The 24,772-nt window shown below is 44.5% G+C and overlaps 1 protein-coding gene across 1 annotated transcript in view; it reads left to right on the top strand.

Annotated features, from left to right (window-relative positions):
• The window catches only part of NIPBL (NIPBL cohesin loading factor), a 4,951,262-nt gene that overhangs the window by 1,436,481 nt on the left and 3,490,009 nt on the right, over window positions 1-24,772 (top strand). The window lies entirely within an intron of this gene.

Below are 24,772 nucleotides of genomic sequence, written 5' to 3'. Positions count from 1 at the left end.
TCATGATATTCTTGATTTTTTTTAGCCCAACTTTTCAAAGAAAGGTCATCGTCTTTGACTGTCAAAGTCCAGTTGGCAGCAATGTCCAATTTTCACATTGGTTTCCAAGATGTTTCAGTTGCTTCACATAAACTCTGCAAATCTTTTTTGAGAGGAACTCTCCTTTTAAAACCCCCTTATAAAGACCCTACTCCCCCTTCGGACCTAAATTTGGTGCTGCCGACTATTACATACTCCCCTTTTGAATCAGTTGTTTAAATGCAATCTCAAATTCCTTTCATGGAAGACTGTCTTTTTGGTAGCCATAACTTCTGCAAAAATAATTTCAGAAATTCAAGCCTCATCTTCCAAACCACCATGTTTGATTTTTCACGAAGACAGAGCATCTCTCTCTACTAATCCATCCTTTTTACCAAAGGTGTTATCAGAGACGGATATTAATCAGTCCATCAGTATTTTTCCAAAATTTGAGAACAAAGGTGAGTACTTGCTACATTTATTAGATGTTCACAGATAATAGTGTTTTTACCTTCATAGCACCAAAGATGTCAGGAAATCTGACCAGTTATATGTTTCTTGCTCAGATCTTAAATTGGGTAAACAAGTCACCAAATAACCTTGTGCAGATGGCTCACCGATTGTATTTCTTTCATTTATGATCATTTGGGCATGACCGTACCAAAATCTTTGCAAGGTCATTCTACTAGAGCAGTGGCAACTTCATCCATTTTCCAGTCTAGTGGGTTTGTGGATGGCATTTCTGCATCAGCAACTTGTGCTATCCCACATACCTTTGTTACTCATTACAAATTGGATCTGGTCTCCAGGGGTAGAGCATTATTTGGTTCAATGGTACTGAGGAACATCCTTCCTTGAGTCCATCCAGGATCAAAGATAGCTGGGGACTCTATTCCATAGGTTAAGGATAGAATGAAAATGGACTTAATCAGATAACGAAGTTGTATACTCACCATAATGTTAATCTGTGTTGTCCATTTTCATTCTTCCTCAACCCCCCTACCTTTGAATTGCTAGAAGAGCAAGCATTGTTACGTGGGCCCTTACGTTGTAGTGATCTCCAGATAATTGTGTGTTTGGATCCTTCTGATATTTTCTTTTACTTCTGTTAGCAAACAAGGTCTGAGGTAGTTGGGAAGGTTGCATTATGGGTAAGGGAGAAGCCACAAGCTATTGTAACAGCTGAGTTGGATTTGAAGGATTGGATCCAAACCCATAGGTTGAGGAAGAGTAAAAATGGACAACACAGATTGAACATTATGCCGAGTTCATAACTTCTTATTCTCCTTAAAGGCCTGCATCCAAAATCCCAGTCTCTCCTCGTTTCTTGAGCTTTCCTTCCTGTTTCATCATCATCCGTTTCCACTTTGAATTGCTTATCTCCTTGTGCTATGTATAGGAGTCTTAACTGTGTAGCTCTGAAATACCCCTTCAAATCAGGTAATCCCAATCCGCCCTGTTCTACTGGAAAAATTAGCTTGTCCCACTTGACTCTTGCAGTCTTCCCCTCCTAGAAAAAGTCCTTCAGCTCTTAATTGCTACCCACAACTTCTCCTCTGGTTGGTAAAAATATGCCTGATCTGTGTATAAGACTAAAAACATTTAAACCACTTGTATCTTACTATCCATATAACAAAGCTTCCATTTTCTGTTTTGTATTATCTTTTGTTTAGCCCCTCCCTACATATCCTTAGCTGCTACACCAGAATCATTTTTAATCCATACTCCTTAGTACTTCAGTTTTTCATGTCCCCATATATGTGGATATTGATGAACCAGTTCATATGTGGGTACATAATTTACTGCTATTGCCTTTGTTTTAGCTTCATTCATTTTATATCCCAAAAAGATCTAAACTGTCTCAAAATGTTCCGCATCACTGTAATGTTTTTTCTGGTTTTGTCAGGTATAAAATATCATTTGCGAGTAGAGCCAGCTTTTCTTGACCACCTTATCAGTTTTATTCTTGAATTTGACTCCCTTATTTTCTTTGCCAGTGGTTCTAAATATAATGCAAATAACAAAGGAGAAAGAAGAGACCCCTGCCCAGTTTCTCTGCTCAAGCAGAAATTATCAGAGAGGACCCCACCCACTTCAATTTTCACATCTTAGCCTCCTAGTCAACCTTTTAACTTTTTCAAGAAATCCCCTGTTCATAAAGTCCCAGCTTACTCTTTCAAATGCTTTCTCACCATTAAGAAACCAACAACAATGGTATTTTCTTACATTCTGCTTCCTTCTGGATCATCATTGCTCTTTTAATGTTGTCAAATGTTTGCCTCCCTTCCACAAAACCACATTGATCCATGTCTATCAGTTTTGGCATTGCTTTTGCCATTATTTTAGCCATTATAGACATGAACACTTTATAGTCCTGGTTTAGTATTAAAAATGGCCTGTATGAAGGCGGATCTATTTATTTATTTATTCCAGTTTGATGATCGGGGAGGTCCACTGGGCTCAGGGAGCCCGTTTTCAGTGGAGGCCCGGAGAGAAAAACTCCACGGCACAAAGTTTACTTACATGAATAATTATAAAGACAGTTTGCATTACAAACAACAGGTTGCATTCAAAAAAAGAAAAGAAAAACAAGTACAGTTTTGTTCAGGAGAAAAAGACAGGAATATAGCATAATAGCTAGATTTTACTGTTTAGTTACATATATACAAGCTACATTTGAAAGCGAGATTAGGAAGGTAAGAAGGTTAGCCAGGAGTAATGGGGGAGGAGAGCTTGAGAGGTATGGGCTGAAGAGTATAGTTGCATTTCCTGTTTGGATAGCGGTATGAATGAAGTTGAGTTTTAAAGCTAAGGTTGTCACATGTCCTCAGTGTGGAAGGCAGAGCATTCCATTTTTTAGCTAGGGAAAAGGATAACAGAAGCTGAACAGCTGGGCACTTGGGTTTTTGGATGGTGATAAGATTTTGGTTGGTAGATTTAAGGGATCTGAGGGGGGTATATGGTTGTAGTATATTGTATAGTGCAGGACAGTTAGTGGGTTGGAACAATAATTTGTGGGCTGTGGTGATTTGGAGAAAGTCAAGTTGATTGGGGAGTTGAAGCCATTTTAATGAGTGAAGGGGAGGTGCAGTGATGAGAGTAAGATTTGGCATTGGTAGTGAATCTGAAGATTTTATTGTAACGTACTTCCAGTTTGGAGGTAAGTGTGGAAGATAAATTAGTGAGCAGAGGAGTGTCATACAGTAGAGAGGGAAGGAGATAGGTTGTGGCGAGAGTTAGTCTGGTGGTAGGAGAGAGGAAGTGGTTGTTTCTGTAAAGTAGGCTAAGTTTTATGTGGGTTTTCTTGATGTTTAGCTGGATGTGAGTGTTAAATTTTAGGTGTTCATCAATGGTGACACCAAGAAGTTTGGCGGAGGGTACAACTTCGATAGTGGAGTTAAGGCTGATAATTTGAAGTGGGTTTTTATCAACATGGGGAAGATTTTGAGGGAGAGAATAGAAGGATCTTAGTTTTGTTGACATTTAGTGAGAGGTGATTTTGGAGCATCCAGTTTTCAGTGGTTGAGAAGGCAGTTTGTGTCAGAAATTGGAGATCTGTTAGGTTAGTGACGCAGCAGATCAAAATGGAATAGTCAGAATATTGCACAATTTTGGTATTAGGTATGGCTTTGTGGAAGTCGTTAATAAAGATATTGAATAGCAGTGGGCGAAGTATGGAACCTTGGGGTACTCCAGTGGGGGTAGGATGGAAAGTGGAGGTGTACTGGCCCCATTTCACATCTTGGGACCTGTCAGAAAGATAGCTGGAGAACCAGGAAAGAGTTCTTTGGGAAAGGTTGAGATTAGAGAGAGAGGGTTTAGTAGGTGGGTATGAGAGATGGTATCGAAAGCTTTAGATAAGTCCAGCAGAACAGAGAATACCATATTACCAGAGTCATGAGCTAAATTCACAGAATGCAAGAAGGAGAGAAGGGGGGAGTTGGTAATGTATCCTGGGCGGAAGCCATGTTGGGTAGGAGAGAGTATCTGGTGTTTGGTAAGGAATGGCAAGAGCTGCAGGTGGATGCATTTTTCAAGAAGTTCTGAGATTGGGGAGAGGATGGTTATGGGGCAGAAGTTGGAGACTTTACAGTTTTTGCCACCCTTGTGGAGTGGAAGAATAAATGCTGTACGCCATAGTTTGGGTACATAGGATTTAAGTAGTGATCTATTGATCATGATGCTGATAGGCAGAGCAATATTGTCTGAGGCTATTTTTAGGAAGGAGGAAGGAATACTGTCAGGGTATTGGAGGAAGGCTTTAGTTTAGAGAGAGGTTTCTTTCTTAGTTTGGTGGAGGCTGGTTTGAGTTCGAAAGAAGGGGGGAGAGGAGGGAGGGGAAACTTGAGCATGGAGGGGTGGAGGGTTATTGTTGGTAAAGGTCTTGGTTAGCTCAGCGATAGAAGAGGTGAATAAGGTATTGAATAGTGAGGCAATTTCAAGGTCAGATTTGCTGGTGTCAGGACAGGGGTTTTTTTGTACCTGGCCTAAGGAGGGAATTAGAGGTCCAGAATTGTTTGGGGCTTTTTGCATGATTTACTTGGTTTGATGTAGTAAGACTTTTTATCTCTAATGACTTGTTTTTTGGCTAGGTTTCTCAGCTGTTTATGTTTAAGTAAGATTTCTGGCTGTTTATATTGGAGGTAAGCTTTCCAGGTTTTATTTCTTTGTAGCATAATCTTTTTGGTATCTTTAGTGAGCCATGGGGACGGTCTTTGTTTTAACACTTTTTGTTCTTATTGGCGCTAGGGAGTTGAAGACAGTTACGAATGTTGAATTGAAATAGTCAACAGATCTGATGACCTTTACCCTTTTTAAGTATTACAACTACCACTGCTTTCTTCCAGGATGTTGGTACTTCTCTTAAAATACTGTTAAACGAAACCTTACAGATCTTAGTTTTTTTCCCTCATAGCTTCTAAACTTTCAGAGGAATACCATCTATTCTTGGGGACTGACATGTAGATTGGTTGTATATAATTTTTCGCTCATCTCTTCCTGTCCTAACCCATTAGTAATTGAGCCTCATCTGCTTCTAACCTTGACATTTAATTCGTCTGTAAACATTTCCATTTGTATCTTTTCTTGATTTCCATATTTCTCAGCTTTATACACTTTCATAGAATTTCTGGAATATTTCCAATATCTCTACAGGATCTTTTGTTAATCTCCCCAGGGTTGGCAACAGCCCTTTCTTTTGTCAGAGTTGTTGTACTAAACGTTTTTGTGCTCTAGGGTTTTTATCAAAATACTGTTTCTTAACAGCAATTTTCCGAAACTTGTGTATATATCGAGGTAATCCCTTATTTTATGCTTAGCAGTTTATCTTCCTCTTGTTCTGAGAGATTCCCCCTATTCTACAATACTCTTAACATTTGTCAGCCCCTCTAAATAATTGATTTCCTCCTATTCCTATGTTGCAGTATTCTTAGTGTGGGATTCCCCGCATCAGGCGACCCGAACGCCCGCTCCTATACAAAAGCTTAAGCCTGGTTGTTGTAGGTGTGTGGGATGTCACACGTATGGCCATAAACCAGGTACCTTAAATGTGACGTCTGCACACAGATCTCTGAACTTTTCAGCCGCAGGCAGTCACATCGATTGCTTCACTCCTACACTTGGACTTTATAAAAAGCTAAGTACCACGTTGGGGAAATTTTCTGTTTCTTTTGGTTGAGCTTTGTTAGCTGTAGTTATAGTTAGCCGATGTCAACTAAGAAGGGCAAATGCCATTGCAGGCATTGGTTACCACATAAAGATATGCACAACCATTGCGTGTTTTGTGTAGGGAAGGAACACGACCATACTGCTTGTTCATTAGCCAACATTTTTTTCCGAAGATCCTTCGTAGCCATCTGGCCATCCTCAACTTATATTTAGAGAGCCAATGGCTCAAAAAGCTTGTGGTCAGGATGGATCCAGAATCGGCCATTCCAACTGAACCACCACGGAAAAAGGTCAAAGTTTCCAGACCTACCTCTGTTGCGCCTCTACCATCGGACGTCCCACCAGCTTCCAGTCTAGGGGTTGAGGGATGCCCGATTGAACAGTCTACTTCGGCTCCCACCGAGGAAGCCTGCGTGTCCTCTGAGATGCAGACGTCTGTCCCTACTGATGTTGAGAGGGGACCAGAAACAGTTGAACGACTGACCGGCACACCATTACCTGAAGCCCAGGCCTTCTCCCAGACCTACGCCTTCTAAGCGAAAATCAAAAAAAAAAAAAAACAAACACCTGACTCTTACCCCTGTTGGAGTCCCAGACTGGCAATCATTTATTAACTCCTTGATGCAGGCTTTTATGGCTGTTAGGCAAACAACCTCTTCCCACTCCACTATTCCAGTGGTTAGTCTTAGGCCTGCCTCTGCCACTTCTCTCCCCTTGCCTACTACCCAAGAAGGAGAGGAGGATTTAGAACCTTACTACTCATCTTCTGAGGAGTGTATTTCTTACGCCTCACAGATTGTCTTTCCTCTGGAATACTATTCCCCAGTTGAGAAATCCATTGAAGGGGACTCCCCACCAGAGGATATTACCTTTGGGGAAACGATTACAAAGATGAAAGAATACTTCAAATGGGACACTACCCAGATGACTGACGCCCATCGGAGGTATTTTGAACTCCAAGTGGAATCACCCACCCCGTCAGCCATCCCTCCTGTTTTATCTGCCTATCTGGATGCTTTCACTTCTGCATCCAAGAATCCAGAATCACAACCATCTGCTCCTAAGAGACCAGACAGGTTCTACAAAGTGCCTGATGACCAAAAATTCGTAGTTAAGCCACCCCGTCAGACCCTGCAGTAATTGCTGTCTCCCTTGACAAGCAATCCAGGCTGATTCCTTTAGCATCTCCTCTGCCCACTGATAATGATAGCAAAAGCATGGACAGGAATGGGAAAAAAGTGTACATTTCCTCCATCCTGTCTTTCTGAGCTATCAGTTACCAAACTCACATGGTAAAATATGCCCTGGACCTAGTTTCATAAGCCTCCAATCTTTTGGTTGCCACCTCTGACTAACCTACTAAATCTGAGATAGCGTCTAAACTCTCCCTGGCTTCTCAGGTAGCCAAACATTCCATTAGGTGCAGTTATAGCCAGACATTCCATTAGGTGCAGTTGTGATGCCGCAGAGGCCTTTGCTAGGTCTGCAGCTTCTACTTCAGTTCTCTGCAGATGCTTTTGGCTTCTCCTTCAACCACTCCCAGAGGATTTCAGATATAAAATTATTGATGCCCCATTACACCATAACCTTTTGTTTGGCAAACAGTCTGCAGAACTTTTTAAAAACCTGCAGGAGAAAAGTAAGGAGCTGTAGGAAATCAGACATTTGCCTATGTCTCCTATTCCTAAGTTCTACAGGAATTATCCTGCGAAGACTTGTTTTGTCAGGAGAACTCCTTCCTCTGGCACCCTCTTCTCTACCAGGCACAGGAAAGGAACCAGGAGGCAAACCTACTCCAGACCTCTTACCTCACAATCTACTCCAGGACAGCCTTTTCAGGATAGAATTGCACCCAATAATGTGACTGCTTTGCCCATCTACCTTTGTCAGCTTGCCTCCCCCACTACCTCCCCTTTTGGAAAAACATCACATTGGACCAATGGGAACGGACTGTCATTCAAAGTGGATACTTCCTTTCTTGGAAGGAAAAACCCATCCCAAGGCCCATCCCCTTTCCACCCAAAAATCAAATCCACCTCTTTACTTGCATTCTACTAGACCTCCTAAGATTAGGAACAATAGAACCTGTCCCTCCAGGGCAGGAAGGAATAGGATTTTACTCGAGACTTTCTGGTCCCCAAAAAAGATTGGCCTTGGAGACCAATACTAGACCTATCCCTTCCTAAACCAATTCCTAAAAGTACAGTCATTCAGGATGCTATCCCTTCAAACTCTTCTCCCATTAATACCAGCCCAGGCCTGCATGGCAACTCTAGATCTAAAGAAGGATTATCTGCATATTCCCATAAAACCCTGCAACAGAAAGTTCTTAAGTTTTACTGGACCCTGCTTTCATTTTCAGTTTACAGCGTTGCCCTTTGGTTTGTCTACTGCACCCAGGGTATTCACAAAATGCCTATCCCCAGTTATTGCTTACTGCAGGACCGAAGGTGTCAAAATCTATCTCTACCTAAACAACATTCTCCTAGCAGAAATTGAAGAGCTCCTCCAACATTATCTCAGGTTCACCCACCTCCCTTCTACAAAGCCTAGGTTTCACCCTCAACTTAAACAAATTCTCCTTAGTCTTGCAGCAAGACAAAACCTTTCTGGGCTGCAGGATCAGGATAGACCTGATGTGGGCTTTCCTTCCCCAGGAGAAAGTCCTGTCACTCTCCAGTCACTTCCAAAACCTTTTACTAGCTCCTGAAATATCTGCAAGACAATTCCTGCAACTCCTGCAGCTGATGGCAGCCACCATCCCTATGCTTCCCCTAGCAAGAATACACATGCGGAAGTTCCAATGGTACCTGAAAAAGATGGTCACACCACCAACATTCTCTACAGCAACAAATTCCCAATCTGCCCTGCCTGAAAACAGAACTCAAGTGGTGGATTCAACAAATCCTTCACAACCCGGGACTACCACTTCAAATCCCCTCCTCAACCCAACGTATGCATACAGATGCAACAGAACTAGGGTGGGGAGCCACCTTCAAAGGTTTCAGGGTACAGGAGGCATGGAATTCAACCCTTCAAAAGAAGCACATCAATGTAAGGGAAATGATTCAGCTCTTCTGGCCCTGGAGGCTTTTCTTCCTATTCTCCAACCAGGCCCCCTTCAAATATACACAGACAACACCCCAGTAATGTGGTGTCTCAACAAACAAGGAGGGACTAGAGCTTACCTCCTATGCAGGATAACTATACAAATTTGGGACCTCACCTCCAGGCACAACTTAACCCTGCAGGCCTCATACATCCCCTCTCAGGACAACAGACCAAGCGGATATTCTCAGCAGAACATCCTCTGTACAGCACAAGTGGATGTTGAACAGGGAGACCTTTCTAGACATTATCCACCGGCGGGACATACCTTAAGTGGATCTGTTTGCCTCCACCCAGAATAGACAATTGAACAAATTCTGCACCAAGAATCACACTCCACTTGCCTGGAGGGTGGATGCCTTCAGCATTCCATTGGCGGGACTTTTTCTGTACGCTTTTCCACCCTTCCCACTAATCCATAAGGTTCTACTGAAAATCAGGAAGGACAAACCAAAAATCTTGCTGGTGACTCCCTATTGGCCAAGGCAACACTGGTTCCCCCTACTTCTCTCATTAGACAAGGGCTATCACCACAAGTTACCCCACAAGTTGGACCTACTCAAAACAAAAGGGAACTCTTAATTCACCCTCACCAACAGATGTTAAGCCTAACACTCCAGGTGATAAACTTCTAATCCCTTTCAGACACCACTACTCAGAGGATGCGTTTACAGTACTGAGGGAGGCCAGGAAACCTGCTACTAGGAAATCATATTTATCAAAATGGGAGAGATTCTCCAAATGGTGTCTACATAAGGACAGGCAGACCCATCCCTAGTCCTTGCCTGTGTGTGTGAACTCGTTAAGGAAGGCCTTTCCTACTCTTTAGTGAAAGTCCACCTTTCAGACATTTCAGCTTGTCTATCTCTAGATCTCCCTTTGCTATCCAGACTGGATGTAAAACTTTTCCTGAGCTCTCATCCCTTGGGGTAAGTGCTTTTCATGGTGTGAGTAGAAAAAGGAAATGGATTTCCAAAATGAAATAGTTTGTTTGGAGACTGCCTTACTCAGATCCCTGGGGTGAAAGGAGACAAATACTTGGTTAGATTTTCTGAAGGACTTACTTTTGTCTAGGTAGAATCTAAGTTGCCTGTGTACATCCAGGGAATGGTGAATCCTGTTATTGTTGTTAGTTGGAGAGGGGAAAAAGGTAGGCAGGTGAATGGATTGATTTAAGGACAGTTAGTTGACCATTTTAGGCATGAAGGAGGGGTTGGTGTGTAGGATCACCCATCTACATTTTTTTAATATAGTTCACTATTCTTTCTTTTTTTGTATTTATCTGAGAGACCGTTGACATTTAAAGACATTACATAATGCATCAGTGTATTAAAAAGTTATTATTCCACCTTTTGTGTATAACACCTTTTTAGTTAAATGTCTAGTTCCAGCTTTTGTGTTGGATTCATACACTGGGAAGATGAACTTTTATGTAGTTTCTTGTCATATCCATTTGAGCCTATGCCACATCTTACAAAACTGTTTTATTGAAAGCTCTCAAAGAAAAGACAAACCTCAATACCCCCTAAAACCTATTAATTTAACTTTAGCACACACAACTATGTACATCTTAAAATATTGCAGTTTTACCCTCCTAATAGGAACAAACATCCCATACTAATAGCCACATTCGCAGACTTGAGTTAACCTAAATGAAACTTAATCCTTGCTATGAAGTGTGGTGTAGCCTGTGCTTTTATGAAGTGCTATAACTGGTTCTGTCTTATCTTTATAGCTCTCCCAACTGGTTAAACCCCTGAATGCTTTCAGAGAACATGATCTCCTTGCCAGTTTCTCTCCTTTCCCCCCCCCAGCCAATCACTCTCCACCAGACTAACCAATTTCTCTATCAGATTGTCTTCTAGGGAACATGAGAACCAGACAGTCAGATGTTCTTCGTGTTTCACTGTTGCAGTCATTACATTTGGGTTATCTGCTTGCAGTAGCCCCCTCAGTTGGCATGATTAACAAAGTCTTGGGTCCTGTGTCAGTTGCTGTCCCTTCTTCCATGACGTCAGGTTGTCAGGGGTATAAAACATGCATCCGACGCCATTACATCAGTCTTTCTTGCCATGCGGTGCCTGAAGCAGAAGCAGTTTGAAAGTGCGGGTCAGCAGACTCCTTAAATTTTCGTTTTCGAGTTTCAGAACTGAAGTCTTCAACTAAAGCTAAGTACCCCGTTGGGGAAACTTTTTCTTGCTCCTTACCTATGTCAGTAAAAGTTAATTGCATTACTTGTGGAAAGCAAATATCCCACAAAGATTTTCATTCGTACTGTATCCCTTGCCTAGGCCCTGACCACGACGAACCTTGCTGTCGGTTTTGTGCTTTATTTAATCTGCGCACTATCCATCGGTGTATTTTCGCCTCTAAATATTTCAGTTCTTGGTTTAATTATCCAGAAATGTCATCTGCTAGCCATCCGACTACCGGGATTCGAAAAAAACGCAAAGATAAAGACAGAGACAGGTGCCTAGGTCCAGAGCTGCCGATGACGCTTCTAAGCCAGTTCGCCAGTACTCGGTGAGGTGCTTTTGCAGCCCCTGATACCTGCTACCTCTGATTTGCAGGCCTCTACTGAGACCTATTCAGAGTCCGGTATGCTGCAAGATGCTTCAGTTGTGGAACCTGTGGATGTCTCTACCTTGGATGGGTCCGGAGCCTCTGTGCAGGCACCAGCTTCTGAGGGTGTATTCAGGCCTACGGACTTGCATATTAAACCAACACCTCCTTCATTTAGTCCTAAATCTCGAACCATGCTTAAGAAACCAACACCCAGGCCACATGCTTCCTCCTCTGTCTCTGCTCTCCAAGGTACTACTAAAGATTAAACAGGGAAGCCAAGGACTGGTAACCCCCTCTTGTGCAGTGTGTCACGCTTGGCCCTATGGCACCTGGCTCAGACTCCTTCCCTGTTGTCTCAGCAGGAGAACCAGATTCTGCACCCTCAGCTGCAAACCCTGAACCTAGCAGCCTGGCTAATTACCTAATCTCTCCTTTACCATCCCTCAGTAAATCAGTGATGGATATCATTGTAGAGGCAAGGAGGCCTAGTACTAGAAAATCTTATGCTGCAAAATGGAAAATATGTTGTGCCTGGAACCAGTCTCAAAGGATGTGAGCGCAGCAGTGCCCAATTTACCTCAGGTTCTACAATACTTGACTGAAATGCTTTATAAGGGTTTGTCCTTTTCCTCCATCAAATTTCATGCCTCACCCATTTCAGCTCATTATAGCACAGAGCCTTCCCTCTTCTCTCATCCACTGCTCAAGCAGTTCCTCAGAGGGGCCAAAAATATAAGGCCACCCAGGAGAGCTCCAGCTCCAGCCTGGGACCTTAACTTTGTCTTGGAGAAACTCACTCTTCCTCCTTTCGAGTCAGTTGCTAGTGCAGATGTAAAATTATTTTCCTGGAAAACAGTTTTCCTTTTAGCAATCACTTCTGTATCTGAGTTACAGGCCCTTATGGCAGTGGAGCCTTTCATCATCTTTCATGCGGATAGGGTGTCCCTCAAAACCAATCCCTCCTTCATGCCCAAGGTGGTATCAAGTGTGCCTCTTAATCAGTCCATTCATTTGCCTACCTTCTTTCCTAACCCACAGAACAACGGGGAACGGGATAGTGCACTCCTTAGATGTGCACATACAACTTGGATTTTACTTGGACAGGACTAAATCTCAAAGGAAATTTGAACAACTGCTGGTGTCATTTGCTGCAGGGACAGAGGGGAAAGCTATTTCAAAGCAAACCATTTCAAAATGGATAGGCCACTGCATTCATTTCTGCTATAAGCACCATGGAAAACTTATCCCACAGGGCATCAGACCCCATTCGACCAGGGCTGCATCTACCTCTACAGCCTTTCTCAGGGACATCCTAGAAGCTGCTACCTGCAGTTCTGTAAATACTTTCACCAGGCATTATCATTTGCCAATTTTCTCTAAATCCAGAGCTGGCTTTGCCACTGCAGTCTTGCAGGGCCTTATAGCTGGTCCTAATTCTATTTAAATTCCTCCTCCCAAACTTAGCTTTGGGAATCTACCCAAAGGTAATGACTGCAGCAGTGAAACACGAAGAATATACTATAGTTGTGTACACTTACCATAAATGTAGAGGTTTGAGTGTATTCACTGTTGCAGTCTTGGTTGTCCTCCCTCCAGCCCACTTTCTTCTTTTGGCTACACCTCTACACTCCCTTACTGTGCTCAAAAAGCTTTTTGGTGTATTTGCTTTTTTGTTGAAGGTATATCCTTGTATTTATAGTTTTAATTGCTTCCCATTGGGGGGGGGGGGGGGCACCTGCCATCTGGGGCAAGAAAATCTGATGTAATGGCGTTGGCTGTATGTTTTATACCCCTGACGACTGACATCATGGAAGAAGGGACAGCAGCCGACGCAAGACCCAAGACTTTGTTAATCAGGCCGACTGAGTGCTACTGCAAGCAGATAACCCAAATGTAATGACTGCAACAGTGAATACACTCAATCTTCTACATTTATGGTAAGTGTACACAGCTGTACTTTTCTCATTATCAGATTACCATGGAGACATGAGGGCCAGATGCTGAATTGCTACTAAGCATACATTCATTTGCCAGAATAAAAGCTTCATAATAATATTTTTCATTTACTTAAAACTTTTTACTAAATCAGTCTAAGTCCTTAATCCAGTCATTCCCCCATGCAAGAAATAGAAAAAGTAGATTAATTTTTCTTTTGTCATGCTCTCTTAACCAGGCTTTTTTTTTTTTTTTTTTTTTTTTTTTTTTTTACATTGTAGTGCCTACATTTCTTAAAACTGAACAAGGAGAGAAGGGAGAAACAAAGGAAAAAAAAGACCTGCATCACTTATTTACATTCCCCATTACACTTAAAAATAAGTAAATAACTGAGAAAACCTTACTTTATACCATGCAAAGAAAAAAGTACAGTTTTGTACCTACCATAAATGTAGATGTTCGAGTGTTGACACTGCTGCAGTCATTACACTTGGGTTATCCTGCCATCAGGCGGTCCTGCAGTCAGCCAGAGTTCCAAAGTCTTGGTCCAGCGTCGGTTGCTGTCGCCTCCTCCCTGACGTCAGTGCGACAGGGGTATATAAGATGCAGCCGACGCCATTTTCTTCAGTTTTTCTTGCCTCAGATGTCAGGTGCCCCCAAATAGGTAGACAATTCAAATTGCTAGTAAACAATACAAAAGAAAAGCAAACAACCATTTTTAGTTACCAGCAAATACTCCGCATAGGTAATAAAGGGTAGATGCCCTAGGTAAGTACCAGAAAGTAAGAGGGGAAGGAGGGAGGGTAACCTGGACTGCAGCAGTGTGAACACTCGCACATCTACTTTTATGGTAGGTACAAAACTGTACTATGTTCGTGTTACACTGCTGCAGTCATTACACTTGGGTGGAATCCCAAAGCTGAGGTAGGGAGGCTGGATCTATAAGGCATTAGGGGTGGCTATAAGGCCCTGCAGTACAGCAGTGGCGAAGCCAGCTCTGGATTTGGAGTATAAAGGCAAATGGTAATGTTTGGTGAAGGTATGCACAGAACTCCATGTTGCTGCTTCCAAAATATCCTTGGTAGGTACTTTTCTGAGGTAGGCAGTTGAAGTGGCTGTTGATCTGGTGGAGTGAAATCTAATGCTGCTAGGCTACAGGTTTCCCATGGTGGGTATAGCAGAAACGTATACAGTGCCCTATCCATTTTGAAATAGTCTGTTTTGAAATGGCTTTTCCCTGTGCTCCTGCAGCGTATGCTACCAATAATTGCTCAGATTTTCTGAAAGCTTTGGTTTTGTCCAAGTAGAAGCGTAACTGTCTGTGAATGTCCAAAGAATGTAGAAGTCTCTCCCCTTCTGTGGTTTTGGATAAAAAGTTGGCAAGTGAATAGTTTGGTTTAGAGCCACACTTGATACCACCTTTGGCATAAATGTAGGATTAGTTCTTAAAGACACCCTGTCCTGGTGGAAGATGAGGAAAGGTTCCACTGCCATTAGTGCCTGTAATTCTGAAACTCTTTGTGCTGATGTTATTGCCAGTAACAAAGCAGTTTTCCAAGAGATGTATTTTAATTCTGCTGTGTTAGCTGGCTCAAAAGGAGGTAGAGTTAATTTTTCCAAAACAAAGTTGAGGTCCCAAGTTGGTGTAGGTGCTCTACGGGGGCGGTCTTGTGTTTTTAGCCCCTCTGAGGTATTGTTTGAGCAAAGGATTAGAAAATATTGGTGGATCAGTGTTGTAATGAGCAGAGATAGCTGAGGCGTGGATCTTGATGGATGAAAAAGAGAGGCCCTTGTCCAGCATCTCAGTTAAGTATTGCAATATATGCGGAATGTTTGGGACAAGAGGGTCAAGGCTGTGCACTTGGTTCCAGGCACATATAATCTCTTCCATTTATCCGAGTATGCTTTCCTGGTGCTAGGCCTTCTGGCCTCCAGAATGACATCCATAACAGCTTTGGAGAGAGGCATTGCTTGCTTGACTAGGGAATTTTCCATGCAGCTAGGTTTAAGGTCTTTAGCTGGCTGTGAAGTATCTGATTGTTGTGTTGTCAGCAACTCTGGGATTTGAGGCAAAATCCAGGGTGGTTCTCGTGCTAAGTTCTTTAAGATTGGGTTCCAGTGCTGGCGTGGCCAGTCTGGTGCAATCAGTATCATTTTTGGCTCTTCCTGCCTGGATTTTATGAGTACCTTTGGAAGGAGAGGTAAAGGAGGGAAAGCGTATACTTGTAGTTTTTTCCAGCTGAATGAGAGGGCATCCACTTTCCATGCTTGTGGATGGTAACGCCTTGTGCAGAATTTCTGTAATTGGCAGTTCTTTGGGGAAGCAAACCGATCTATGTCCGGGCTCCACCATTTTTGTGGTGTTCTTAATATTTGTGGATACAGTTCCCATTCGTGTGGGTCCATAATGTTTCTGCTTATGTCATCTGCCAGTGTGTTTTTCTCTCCTGGCAGGAATTGTGCTTGCAGATGAACTTGGTAGTTTAGAGCTGTGTTCCACAAGGTCATGGCTTGTCTGCAGAGGGGGTAGGAGTGTGTGCCCCCTTGCTTGTTTATGTACCACATAACTGTGGTGTTGTCTGTCTTTAGTAGTAATTGCCCTGGATGCAGTAGGTCCTTGAAAGCTATAACAGCATTTTGTCCAGCTAGCATCTCTTTGTGATTGATGTGGAGATGTCTTTGCTCTGTGGGCCACTCGCCCTGGATACATTTTCCTGCCATGTGTGCTCCCCAGGCGTAATCCGATGCATCTGTTGTCAGTGTCTGCCTGGCTGTGGGTTGAGTGAAAGGCTGTCCCTTGTTGAGATGACAAGCTTGTGCCCACCACCGAAACACCTGTTGTAGGCAAGGAATTAGTGGTATAACTGATTCCAAACTGACAGTGTTGAGACCATACGCTCTTTAGGTACCATTGTAGTTTCCTCATATATGCATTCTGACATATGGAATTAGTATGCAAGATGCCATGTAGCCCAAGGCCTGCAGAATTTTTCTTGCAGGGAGTGGGGTCTTTGTTGCCATTAATTGAAAATATTGAGTCAGTTGTCCTTGCTTGTCTGGCGTGAGATAAGCCATCTGGGCCGTTGTGTTCATGCTGGCACCCAGGAGTATTATCTGTTGTGAGGGCACTAGTTTTGATTTCTTTTTGTTTACTGTGTACCCCAGGCAACTTAACTTTTTTACGTACGCCAGATGCTTTAGTAGAATATCCTTGCTCTCTGCTTGAATCAGGCAGTCATCCAGGTATGGATAAATTTGAATTCCTTTTTGCCTGCAAAATGCAATTACTGGTGCCAGGCACTTTGTGAAGACCCTGGGCGCAGTCGATAAGCCAAAGGGCAGTGCAGAGAATTGATAGTGCATTGAACCAGCTAGAAGTCGGAGGTATCTTCTGCAGTTTTGTCTGATAGGGACATGCAGGTATGCCTCCTTTAGGTCCAAAGTCACGAGCCAAGCTTTCTTGCCCAGCATGGGAAGAAGCTGCTGTAGTGTCAACATCTTGAATTTCAGAACATCCAGGTAAGTGTTTAGTGTAGAAAGGCCCAGAATGGGTCTCAAGACTTGGTCCTTTCTGGGAACCAGAAAGAGTCTTGAGTAAAATCCTTGTCCTTGTTCCTGTGGTGGTACCTTTTGAATAGCTCCCATGTCCATGAGTGCTGTACTTTGTTTTTGAGCCTCTGCCTATTGATTTGATGGCAGATTTGGCATTCCTTTTAGCCTTGGCAGGGTGTGAAAATGGAACCTGTAACCTTGAGATACAGTGTTGAGAACCCATTTGGTTTTGGTGATGCAGTACCAGTTGTGATAGAAAAGTGCCAGTTTTCCTCCTAAGGGGGCTGCCAAGAGAGAACCGTTTGGCAGCTGTAGTGGAAAGTAAGTCTGTTTTTTATAAGGTTGAGGCCTGTCTTCCCCTTCTTTCTGGCCTGGTGTGCCCCATTGTCAAGGCCTGTAAGAGCCTTGTGTCTGACCTCTACCTCGTGGATGTCTGTACCTGCCCATTTGAGGTCTATCTGTGACTGGAAAGAACCAATTCTTTGTTGGCCACTTTCTGCTAAAACGAAGAGGTTGAACCTGTAAGAAATCTTTCACCGTTTGCATAGATTTTTGCCTTATCCTCCATCTTCTTTAATACCTCCTCTGCCTCAACTCCAAACAGCACATCCCGCTGCAAAGGTGCATCCAATAATTTGACCTTAACATGATCTGGTAACGTATGATGTGAGAGTGTTCAATCTCGCCTTTGTTCTTACACATGGGTTCGGAGCCGATCCTCGGCTCCGTGCCGGCCGACTGCAAGCTCTGCATCGAGAAGAAGCTCGAGGACATCTAATACCCACAATCCCCCTCTGCCTTTACCTCAGATCTAGTTTGCCGCTGCTGCATACGCATCGCTGGGGACTAGCTCGAGGCTTTTACAGATAAGAATTTATCTTTCTGTTTAAACTTTTCAAAAAATTTTCTTTAAATATAGTCTATGAATAGTTAGAGTAGGTGTGTGAGTGGACTTTGATATCTCGGTTCCTTAGATTAGTTACTTAGTTTAACTAAAGGGTACAGAGTTTTTCGGGGCCTACCACCCCTACTTCAATAACTTGACTAAGTATTGTTGTAGTCTGCTTTATTACAGGAATTGACACTTATTACCAGATTTGACTGTTTTTCATTGGAAGTGACTTTTAATTACTGGACTGTCTTTCTTTCTTGTTGCTATGTCAGAAAAATTAAAATCTGGCTTCAAACGTTGTCAGTGTGGCCAAAAAATGTCGGTCACAGACAACCACAGTTCCTGTGTCTACTGTCTTGGCCCTCTCCACTTACAAGAGGACTGCTCTATTTGTCACTCTTTTAGTGGGAGGGTCATGACAGATAGGCGCAGGAAACTGATGGATAGAGGATTGCTGAAACCCTCTTTCCAGGAGGCTTTGGATGCTTCAGACCAGGCATCCAAGTCTTGAAGTCGAAGGCCGGAGCCAAAGTCATCGGCTCCGAGCTCTTCGAGTCTAGTTAGATCACCGGTTCCACACACTTCGGGGCCGAGTGTTCAACTGTTGGCAGTTCGAGCCTCGAGTCTTGGAACCGGTGACGGAGCTCCCTCCACCGACTCTGTTGAGGTCGGCTCCGTCTTCGATCCCTTCGACTCGTTCTTCTAGAGCCCTTTCCGTCACCGACGTGGACCGTGTGGTGCAGAAACTTATGGAGCATACGGCCCTGTCCAAGCTTATTTCGGTCTCCTCTCAGTTGATGTCGAGACTTGAAGGCCTGCCACTATCTCCATCTGTTCCTCCTCCGAGACCGGTTCAGTCTTGGAGCCGGAAGAAGCTGACTTGATGATTGTGGAGCCCTCGGTGCCAGAACCGTCTTTTCTCGGTCGGCACCGTTTACCTCGACTCCATCCGATCCGGTACCGAGTCTCGGGCGAAGATCTGTCCTTGGTTCCGGGACCGAGTCGGACCGATGTTTCGGTTCCGACGCTCCTCTCGGGCCTCGCACGGATCGATTCGGTTCCGTCCTCGGGGTCGGTGCCTTCGGTTCCTGTTTCGGGGATTCTTCCCATTTCTTCGGAACCGGGAGATACCTCGACTCGGGACCCGGGGGCCTTCGACCTCATGAGGAAGGTGTTGTCTACCCAGACAACCACATCAGCAGGTACAGCTTCTCCTCCCCGCAAAGGACCGTTATCCTCCTCTGCACCCACGGCCATGTCCAAGCGTCGGGCACCAGTGTCTCAGCCACCCCTGGAGGGTGCCCCCTCTTCCTCGGAGGCTTCTTCGGATGCTCCCCACGAAGAAGTTCCTAGGAAAAGACTGTGTAAGAGGAGACACTTGGATTCTCCACAAGAATCCTTGACATCTGATACTGACTTAGATGAGTCAGAAGGGTCCCCTAAGTCACCTTCAGAGGATGTCTCTTTTTCTGACATCTTGGAGATCCTTAAACAGAGAGGTGACTGGCAAGCCCTCCCCCCTTCTGAGGATGAGTCAGTTTTGCTGAAGGCATTTGGTGCCCGTCCTTCCTCCTCCTGGGTCACTCCGCCCTTTGATGAGTTAATGGAATTAATTGCTCGAAGGGTGGGAGACTCCTGACACGGTGGAACCAGTCCCTAGGAAGCCAAATAAGTACATCACGGCACCACAGGACAAAGCTTACCTTACCAAAGGAGTTCCAGTAGACGCCATGGTGGTGGCAGCGCCACGAAAAGGAGATGTCGGAGTCTTCCTCATCTGTCCATCCGCCTAACAAAGATTCTAGGACCATGGACAGATACGGGAAGCGCATTTTCAGTTCAGCGGCTTTCTCTATGCGTTCCCTGAACTATTTGACTCATTTTACACGTTTACAGAGGGATCTAGTCAAAGAGTTGGGAGATACCCTCCAGGGTGCTACAGATGCCGCTGTCTCAGAGAAAGTTACAGCGCATCTCAACACCCTTACGTCCATTGTGAACTCGTCCATGAGGCTAATATCCTATGCAGCCGAAGGATCGAGTAGGGCAGCGGCTTCAGCGATTGCTCTTCGTAGGCAATCCTGGATGCGCTTATGTTCGTTTGCGGAAGCCTTCAAGTCTTCCTTTACTAACGCCCCATTTGATGGAGCCACACTTTTTGGCCCTAAAGTAAAGGAGACCCTTACCCGGTGTGAACAAGAGGGAAAGACTCTGTCTGCTGTCGGAGTCCGTTTTTCCACCCCTTCCAGACCGTACCCCAAAGGGCAGCGTGGTGGGAAAATGTGGTTTCGAAAACCCCAAGGATCTTTCCCAAACACACAGGGTGATGCCCCCTCTAGAGGCAGAGGGGGGGCAGAGGTGGAAGACGCCGCCCTGGCGGCAGAGGGGGTCCAGAAACCAAGGTGACAGGGATAACCTCCCTGGCAAACCTTTTCAGCACTCCTGAGAGGAGGCCCGACTGTCCTGCTCTGGAGGCAGTCGGGGGTCGCTTAGCTTTATACCCTCAGGCCTGGCAAAACCTTTCTTCAGACAATTGGGTAAAAAGCATTGTTACCAGAGGTTACAAAATCCCATTTCTATCCACACCCATTCCAAAGAGAAAACTCCCAGATGTACCACCCCATCTGCGAGACCCAGCAGCTACAGAAATTTCAAAGCTGCTAGAAAAAAGTCATCCAACCAGTCCCAGCGGACCAAATAGGATTCGGAACTTACTCAAGATTCTTTTTAGTTCCAAAGAAAACAGGGGACTGGAGGCCAATTCTGGACCTAAGTCATCTCAACACCTTTGTCAAGAAGGAAAAGTTCCGAATGGTCACGCTTCAATCGATCCTTCCATTCTTACAGAAGGACGACTGGATGTGCTCAATAGATCTGAAGGACGCATACTACCACATCAAAATGGCCAGGGCGCCCAGGGATCATTTGCGCTTCCGGCTGGGAGCCAGTCACTATCAGTTTCGAGCCCTGCCCTTTGGACTGACCACAGCCCCCAGGGTCTTCACCAAATGCATGGCAGTGGTAGCGTCTCATCTGAGGCGCCTAGGATTCCAGGTGTTTCCGTATCTGGACGACTGGCTCCTGTCTGCCACCACCAGGCGTCAACTGATACAAGCCAGGGATTACACCCTACAACTTTGTACACACCTTGGCATCTCAGTAAATTTCAAAAAATCGTTGCTACAGCCATCACAGCATACCTTATTCATAGGGGCGGAATTAGATACGAGTCAGTTAGTTCTAAAACTTCCGACAGAAAGAATAGTAGCACTTCAATTCAACATTACCCTTCTTCTGTCGTCCAGAAAATCCCCAGCAAAAATTGTTCTGAAAGTTTTGGGTCTCATGGCAGCTTCTCTCATAGCGATACCATTGGGAAGACTGCACATGAGAGTGTTACAATGGCTTCTATTTGCACAATGGTCATTCCAACAACTTCCACTGACTCACGAAATATTGATAACGAAAACATGCAAATCGCACCTAATGTGGTGGTTACAGACTTGCAACCTATCCAGCGGAAGACCATTTGTGCTACCCGCACCGTCAGCGACGATAACCACGGACGCTTCCCTGATAGGGTGGGGGGGCATCTTTCAGGGACAGACAGTCCAAGGCGAATGGACCAATCTGGAGTACAATCTGCACATCAATGTTCTGGAGTTGAGGGCAGTGTTTTTGGCGTTGCAACACTTTGCTCCCCTTCTTCCTCCAGGGACCATTGCAGTTCAGACAGACAACATGTCCGTAGTCTGGTACATAAACAAGCAAGGGGGAACCAGGTCTTACCAACTATGCAGAGAGGCCATGAGAATTTGGCAATGGGCAGAGTCCACCGGTCGCTTTCTGATCGCAACGCACATCCCGGGGTCATCCAACGTCATAGCCGACAGGCTGAGCAGGGCAATACTATTGCCTCACGAGTGGTCCCTCAAACTGTCAGTTGCGAGAAGGATTTTTCGCAAATGGGGCCAGCCTACCTGCGATCTGTTTGCGTCTCCAATGAACGCCAAATGCAGGAGCTACTTTGCCCTATTACCCCCTCCAGGGGAAGTCCCCAGGGACGCGCTGGTGCACGATTGGCCCCCGGGTCTCCTATATGCTTTTCCTCCATTTCCCCTGATTGCAAAGTTTCTACAGAAAGCCAACAACCTTCAGAGGACTATTATTCTCATTGCCCCGTTCTGGCCTCGTCAAATTTGGTTCCCTTTCTATTGCATCACCGCATTCGGGGACCTTGGATGCTGGACCCAGAGCCAGATCTACTGACTCACTCGTCAGGAGTTCCTCACCCATCTCTAGAATCTCTCCATCTAGCAGCTTGGCTGCTCCGCTTCCCTTTTTAGCCAGGTCAGTTCCCCTTACATCGGCAGTTCAAGATATTTTAGTAGCTTCTCATAAAGTTTCCACTACGAAGACTTACACCAGTAAGTGGAAACGTTTTGTCTTCTGGGCGGAATCACATCATTTGGACCCTGTTACAGCTCCGTTAAACAAGGTTTTAGAATTCTTGACTGAATTATTTCATGAAGGAGCTTCCCCGGCTACTTTAAGAGTACAGTTAGCTGCCATTTCTAACTATCATATAGAAGAATGTGGTGCGCCTATTATGGCTCACAGACTTTGTAAAGCCTTTTTAAAAGGTTCCTTTCATATCAGACCACCAGTCAGAAGTCCGACATCACCGTGGAATTTAAATTTGTTGCTTTCTAAATTGATGTTGCCACCCTTTGAACCAGCTTCAAGTTGCACGTTGAAATTTTTGTCATGGAAAACATTATTTCTAGTGGCCATTACATCTGCTAGACGAGTGTCTGAGCTTCAGGCCCTTTCGGTCAAACATCCTTATTTAATATTTCATTCTGACAGAGTATCCCTACGCACTAATCCATCCTTTCTTCCCAAAGTTTGTTCTTCTAGTAATATTAATCAGTCCATTGAATTACCCACCTTCTTTAAAAACCACTCTAATAAATTGGAGTATATGTTGCACAAACTGGGCGTCCATAGACAACTCAGATTTTATTTGGATAGAACAAAGATCACAGGAAATCTGATCAACTATTTGTAGCTTTTGCTGACAGCAGAAAGGGTCTTGCAGTTCTGAAGCGAACTCTTTCTAAATGGCTAACTGACTGTATCACGTATGTTTATGAAGCCTCTGACCAAATTTTATCAGCAAAACCCAGAGGACATTCTACCAGATCAGTGTCTACATCTTTGGCTCACGCAGCTCGCTTACCTTTAGACACTATTTGTGCGGCTGCTACTTGGGCTAAACCACATACATTTATCTCTCATTACAAAGTGGACAGGGTTTCTAGGGATAGGGCAACCTTTGGTTCCACTGTGCTCAAGAACGTTCTCCCTTGAGTTCCTCAGGATCATGGAGCTAGGGACGCTACCCATGTGTAAGAACAAAGGCGAGATTGAACACTCTCACATAAAGAAGTTATGTCCTTACCATAACGTTCCATGTGGAGTGTTCATCTCGCCTTGGTTATTACACTCCCACCCTCCCACCCTTAGGAAGAACGTTCGATTTGGTGCCTGGTCTGGAGTATTCTCCTTCTGCTGTTGCAGTATTACTGTTACTATCATACTCTTGGTATGTTTGTATATATGTACTTTTATGTATATAGTTGGCATGTGTGCGTGCTTTGTCTGGTTTGCTTGCAAACTAGATCTGAGGTAAAGGCAGAGGGGGATTGTGGGTATTAGATGTCCTCGAGCTTCTTCTCGATGCAGAGCTTGCAGTCGGCCGGCACGGAGCCGAGGATCGGCTCCGAACCCATGTGTAATAACCAAGGCGAGATGAACACTCCACATGGAACGTTATGGTAAGGACATAACTTCTTTTTCTTTTAACCAAGCATGCCTTGTAATGACCGAGCCTGTAACTGCTGCTCTACAGGAGGCCTCTAAGGAATCAAACCCACATTGCAAAGTATGTTTTCCCTCTTGTTCAGCTGCATGAAAAAAATCCTGCATTTCTTTTAAGTTAGGAGGATCTAAATCTGGAAGCTTCTTTTGTTTCAACTGAGACATCAAAAATTGATATTTTAGCATGTAAAACTGTCAATTCAAGGCTCTCATTGCTAAAATTGCAGACGTATATACCTTCTTTCCCCATCTGTCTAATGCTCTGGAATCTCTGTCAGAGGGAACTGGGTTTTTTGCTGATGAGGCCTTAATCCCTTTAGGTCCCTGAGAAATAGTTTCAGGGTCAGCAACAGGGCTTTTGTACAGAAATTTGTGAGAGTCAAGGACTTAATCAGGTTTAACTGGGGCTTGGGGGTAAGGAGTCAGGGTTCAAACTGGATTCCGTGTACACATCATCCACAATGTCTAAAACTGGCGGGATAGCAAGAGGTCTGTGTTGAGGCAATAAAAGGAAGTCTCTGAGCCTTTTTTTGGATTCTGAGTAATCCTGACCTTCCCAATGGAAATGCTCCCTCATGTTATGTAAGGTCTCTCCAAAGGAGTAATCCTCAGACAGAAAGGCTGATGGAATTGATTCCTCAGCATCAGAATCCTCATAAGGGGGTAAAGAATATCCTAAGTCCGAGGAAGAGTCTGAGGAAATGGACACCTGGTCAGAAGATTCATAGTCTGCATCCTGTCTAGGCCTTTTATCAGGAGGGGGATGGGACCCCCTGATCAGGGTGATTAGGTCCTTGGCCATTTTTAGCATTTGTTTCTTAGGCATGGAAGCCTGTCCTGGAGTGTTGTCTGTTTCTTTGCTTTTAAGGGGGGCTTAGACTTAACAGAGGGTTTAGTGGTTAACTGGGTAGGTCTGAAAACACCCTCTGTAACTGTGAATTGCGCAGCTACTTCGGTTCCCTCTGTAGGTTTAGGATCGGTAAGCTGAAGACCTAGTGCGTCCGAAGGCCCAGCCAGCTCCATGTGGGAGTCTGAGGCGGTCTGTGGTTCTGTGGGAAGCGGTCGTCAAGGGCTTCGTAGGCGCCTCACTGAAAACCGGAGAACCGGCGACCGGCCTAGAAGAGGCCTCGGATGCCTGTCTTTGCGCTTTGT

Source organism: Protopterus annectens, chromosome 1.part0 (assembly GCF_019279795.1).
Source record: "Protopterus annectens isolate FY-2018-M chromosome 1.part0, PAN1.0, whole genome shotgun sequence".
Taxonomy (NCBI): domain Eukaryota; kingdom Metazoa; phylum Chordata; order Ceratodontiformes; family Protopteridae; genus Protopterus; species Protopterus annectens.
Note: the sequence above shows the minus strand (reverse complement) of the source record. Positions and strands in the feature narration are given on the sequence as shown.